Raw genomic sequence first — 6,307 nt, 5'->3', positions numbered from 1 at the left:
GCACCGTCGGAATTACAAGAGTTGATGTCCCAAATCCAAGACCTGCTTGACAAGGGATCCATAAGGCCGAGTGTGTCTCCTTGGGGCGCACCGGTATTGTTCGTGAGAAAGAAAGACGGGAGCATGCGCATGTGTATCGATTACCGGGAGTTAAACAAACTCACGGTAAAGAACCGATACCCGCTCCCGAGGATAGGTGATTTATTCGACCAACTACAAGGTGCGAATTGGTTTTCCAAAATTGACCTTAGATCGGGGTATCACCAACTAAAGGTCAAAGAAGAAGATGTGCCGAAAACGGCTTTCCGCACGAGATACGGACATTACAAATTCCTCGTGATGTCATTCGGGCTAACAAACGCACCCGCGGCTTTCATGGACCTCATGAACCGGGTTTGCAAGCCAATGCTGGATAAGTCGGTCATCGTGTTTATCGATGATATATTGGTATATTCGAAAAGTGAAGTTGAACACGCACACCACTTACAAGAAGTGTTAGAGACACTTAGGTGAGAGAAGTTATATGCAAAATTCTCTAAATGTGCCTTTTGGTTACGAGAGGTTCAATTTTTAGGCCATGTCATAAATGCCGACGGAGTATTGGTGGATCCGTCAAAGATAGAGGCAGTGTCAAAATGGAATCCCCCAAAGAACCCTTCAAAAATTAGAAGCTTTTTGGGGCTTGCGGGGTACTATAGGAGATTCATTCAAGATTTCTCCAAAATTGCGTCACCGCTAACCAAGCTAACCCAGAAGAAAGCAAAGTTTATTTGGGGAATTGATTAAGAAAAAGCGTTTCAAACGCTAAAAGAAAAGCTAACTCAAGCTCCGGTACTGACATTGCCGGACGGAGTCGAAGACATGGAGGTCTATTCGGATGCTTCACTATCGGGACTCGGTTGCGTGTTGATGCAACGGGGCAAGGTAATAGCCTATGCCTCGAGGCAATTGAAGATACACGAGAAAAAATATCCTACACACGATCTCGAGTTGGCGGCGGTAGTGTTTGCATTAAAAATATGGAGGCACTACTTGTATGGGGTAAAGTGCACCATATTCACCGACCACAAGAGTTTGAAATACTTCTTCGATCAGAAGGAGTTAAATATGCGACAAAGGAGATGGCTGGAAACGGTGAAAGACTACGATTGCGAAATACGTTATCACCCAGGGAAGGCTAATGCGGTGGCAGATGCTTTGAGCAGAAAAACGGATTATGTCCCGATACGAGTAAGATCGATGCAACTCGTAGTAACCTCGGGTATACTTGAACGTATTCGAGGGGCGCAATTAGAAGCAGTAAAATAAGAGAATTGGAAGAAAGAAAGAATAATTGGTCAGTTGAAAGATTTGACGGATGGGAATCACGGATTAAAGACTCGATCCGGAAGGATATGGGTCCCACATACCTGTGGAGTGAAGGCACTTCTACTTAATGAAGCTCATAAATCCCGTTATTCAATTCATCCGGGTGCGACCAAGATGTACAATGATTTGAAACAAAACTATTGGTGGCCCGGAATGAAGAGAGATGTGGCGAAGTACGTGGAAAAATGCTTGACATGTTTACAAGTCGAGGCGGAGCATCAGAAACCATACGGCAAACTCCAACCGTTAGAAATTCCGGTTTGGAAATGGGAACATATCACAATGGACCTACTAACCAAGTTGCCTAGAACGAGTCGTGGTTTCGATGCCATATGGGTAGTGGTAGATAGATTGACGAAAAGTGCTCACTTCATTCCTATACGTGAGACTTATACGTCAGAAAAGATGTCGGAGGTTTACACGAATGAAATAATAGCACGTCATGGGGTGCCGGTGTCTATCGTGTCTGACAGGGATACCTGGTTTACTTCGAATTTCTGGAGAGATTTCCAAGAGCAAATGGGGACCAAATTGTTCATTAGCACTGCGTACCATCCTCAAACGGATGGATAAAGTGAAAGAACGATACAAACATTGGGGGACATGCTACGGGCGTGTATAATCGACTTTGGAGGTAGTTGGGATGTTCACTTACCGTTAGTCGAGTTTTCGTATAACAATAGTTACCAATCTAGCATCAAGATGGCACCATATGAAATGCTTTACGGTAGGAAGTGTCGAACCCCGGTATGTTGGGGTGAAGTGGGTCCACGTGAACTAGCCCACCAAGATATAGTACGAGCCACGAATGAAAAGATCGATAAAGTTCGGGCACACTTGAAAGCGGCTCAAGACAGGCAAAAGGCATATGCCGATAAAAGGAAAAGGCCGATTGAATTCCAAGTTGGTGACATGGTCATGCTAAAAGTCTCCCCATGGAAAGGTGTTATTAGATTCAGAAAAAGGGGGAAGCTAAGTCCGAGGTTTATCGGGCCGTTTAAAATTATTGAAAGAGTTGGCAAGGTAGCTTATCGCCTTGAGCTACCGGAGGAACTAACTGGGATCCATGGCACGTTCCACGTGTCACAATTAAGAAAGTGCCTAGCAGACGAAACGACCTATATCCATTACGATGACATCGAAGTGGATAATAGTTTGAATTATGCGGTAAGACCGGTGGAAATTTTAGACCGGAAGGTCAAACTTTTACGAAATAAACAAATTGACCAAGTCAAAGTCAAATGGGAGCATAGGAAAGGTTCGGACACTACGTGGGAGTCCGAAGAGGAAATGCGACGTCTTCACCCTACGTTATTTGGTACGTACTACGGTTTCGGGGACGAAACCCTATTTAAGGAGGGTGGACTTGTAACACCCCAAAAACATAAAACCTCGTGTTTAATATGTGATGTTAATTTAACAAGAATTGACTAACTAGGAAATTATAACCCAGTTAGTTGATAGTCTTGAAATAACTTACCCTAAAGTCATTATACTTAAACTTAAAACTAAATGGTAAATTGAGGGACTAAACTAGCCAAAACTGAAAGTTTAGTACTAAATTAGTGATTAAAACACAAAGTTCACCCATTTGAGGGGGGGATCGATAGAACAGAGGGAGAGGGCGACCAGGGGAAATTTCCAAAACCCTAAAACTTCACTAATCTTGCAAATTGAAGGATTAATCCAAGCCAAAATAAAAAATTGAGCTTAGAATCATGATCCTCATCACAAGAGGATTGTAAGGTATGTAAAATCTAATGAAATCTCTTAACCTGAATTTCTCATGATTTTGGAAAATTTGAAGATTGATGTTGCATGTGTGTTATTTGGTTTGATTAAAATTGATAAGGTGTTTAGAAGTGAAACCTAGCTAATTTCATGCGAATTCATGACCAAATTCAGGAAAATTCCATGAACACCTTGAAGGTGGGTTGTGGGTTTTCCATGATGATGACGAACACTAGGGTTTAGATGACTATCCAGTGTAAATTGATTATAGAAAAGTGATTTCAGGAAGGGATGATGATTATAATGCTATATGAGGGCTTTATTGTGGTCAAGTTAATTAGCTAGCAAACTATGAACTTAATTGCAAATGATGTAGAAATTCTGCCCTCATAGTGTTTGTAGAAATGCCTCAAAGAAGGCTTAAAAATAGAAATGTAAAGCGTTAACGCATAATTATGATGTTTCGGTATAATATGCGAAGTGAGGTCTAAAGAGAGTTCTAAACATGTCTTGAATTGAACTCTATAGGACAAGATACCGGAACGTCGAGTGGACAAGCTGGTGGTGATTCGCGGTTGAAGGGCGTGCGCTAAGGTATGTAACTCGACTCGTTACATTAAGTAATTTGAATCATCATAATATGCATAGTTGAATTTTGGAATAAAGGTTGCTATGAATTTAGGCGATGATATCGCTATATTGAATAATTGGTCAAAACTTGGTTAGAACTCGTTGGTAGTCGTCAAAAGGAAGAAATTCCGTAGATGAGCCAAACGGGTCGGATAAACAAGTAAGGCATGGTTAATGCTCCGGATTGTGATAGATTGATTTGTTGATATTGGATATTATATAACATATTAGAATTTCGAGATTTAGCGTATTGGTATCCTGGAAAACTAAAATCCGAGAGTTTGGGTTTTGGTGTAATAACCAAACCAAGCAAAAACATAAATTTCCAGGTGCTACCGTAATTTACGGTGGTACCGTAAATTACGGTAGAGGTCAGAGATTTACGGTGGATCACTACTGATTTACGGTGGCCCCAAAAATTTCCAGAACTCACCGTAACTTACGGTGACACCGTAAGTTACGGTGGAACCAGAAAAACAAATCTTTTATTTTTTATCTAATGTTGGATCTCATGGTTACGTGTTGTTCAATAATGTCAAAACTAATATTTTTAACGGTTTTGATTCTAGGTGATTAGATGGATAGTACGGATGGTGGTCAAGCGATGTACAAGAACCAAACACGATTTGTTGAAGCTTCCGCTATGTTTTGAACTTATTAAATAGTTGTTCTTGGGTTGTAAACTAATTCTCAAACGACTTTGTATGTTCTACCTTAGTCATTAGTTGACTAAGGCGTATAATACTTCTGAAACTTATGTTAATTTATCATCTTTTGGTATAAATTAGTAATTTATTCTAGTATAAATTTAAGGGTGTTACAACATGGGATAAACCCAAGTTTGCAGTACACACATTTTCATAGGAATAAATCCTATGTTTATTTAATAAAACATCTATTTTATTTTAGGTAACTTTATTGCCACTTTTTCCAAGCCTTCAGTGCTGTCCAGCTGGCTTCTATTTGGCTTTCACATATTGTTACCTGTAACGCGTTTAAAAACATTTTGTCAGTGGGAAATACTGGTGAATGAATCCCAGTTCAATCTAGTTTTAATAAAAACCATTGTACAGTATTGAGGGCGATCTCGCAATTACATTTGTTTCCAAGTTATAACCATTAACATCCATGGTACTGTCAGACCCGACTTGTGGAAATGTTACTCCTTGACCAGCTGGTAACAAATTCTGTATACAAAACCCCAACATACTCATGATAATTATATTCTTACAAATACTCAATACCTACTTAATTAAGTGACATTTTGTAAAAATAGTTAACAAAAAGGTTTACAAAAAGCGGATAAACTCACATTGCTGTCTTAGATTTTCTGTAAGGGTTTCCAGGTGAAAATCTATAATTTACACAAATGCACACGTGTTAGTATAATAACCCATTTTAACATTAGTAATACCCTCCCCGAGACGGCATTCCAACGACTACGTAGGGTAGAACCACGACAGCCGTTACGGAACCCTAGATCAATCGGGCAGAGTATCTAACACGTATCCAGGGGTTATAATACTTACAACGGAGCAGAACTTCATTATTTAGGGGGTTATTATACCCGAGATTATGCCTATTCCTTAAGAAATTCGAGAGAGAAAGTATTCGTGAATGATTTCTGGCTGAAGGCCACTGCCCTCTACTTATAGGGCCTGTTTTTAGGTTCTACGCGGCCCGCGTAAGGTTTGGCTTGGGTCTACGCGGCCCGCCAGGGACTACGTGTCCCGCTATAGGCTTGCTGAGTCAGCCCTAGACTCCACACGCGTCGGACACGTGGCGTGCTCTGGTGTGTCTTGTATCCCGGTCTTTCGCGCCCCGCTTAGCCCGAAGACTAAGTCTTCGCGGCCCGCGAGCGCATGTCAAAACTTGTTTTATTTTATTTTTATTAATATAAAAGGTATACAGGCTTGTTTATCGCATACGGGTATATTTTAGGAAGTGTAGGGGTGTTTTAGGAGGGTTGTTATATTTTGGGTATAACTCCTGGGATTGTTTATAAAATATATAGTGCATTCACATTAAGTATAGTAACCCAATTTAACTTTATCCCTATGTCACGAGACAGAACCTCAACGAGTTTAGGCAGAGCCTTGACATACATTACGGGGCCCTACGTCAATCGGACAAGGCATCAGTGACCAAGGATTACAATACTTAAAACAAGGCAGGGCTTTGGAGTATTTAGGGATGAAATATTAAATCATCTGGATGTATAAGGAGACGGAGATATGGCTAGAGAAAGAAAAGAAAAGCGTAGATGAAAATGTGTAACTGAGGAGTCTGTTTATACTGAAATATTGATCCTTGTTGCTCACGTATTGATTGCCACGTATACTAGAACTTATCTTCTCATATGTTCAATTTGAGTGTACACGTGCACAGAAAGCATATGTGTGGTTTTGTTTTAATTAGTTATTATATTATTATTATTATAAATAAATTCCTTACAAATGCACCTACACGTGCACGTTATATATACTTTCAAATCTTTTATTCCTCACTTCCTTTTTACTATATTTTAACTGTTGATTAATCATTTTTTCAACTTTTTCACTTGATACATCAAACTTTT

Source organism: Helianthus annuus, chromosome 9 (assembly GCF_002127325.2).
Source record: "Helianthus annuus cultivar XRQ/B chromosome 9, HanXRQr2.0-SUNRISE, whole genome shotgun sequence".
NCBI classification, from domain to species: Eukaryota; Viridiplantae; Streptophyta; class Magnoliopsida; order Asterales; family Asteraceae; genus Helianthus; species Helianthus annuus.
This window is presented reverse-complemented; position numbering follows the sequence as displayed.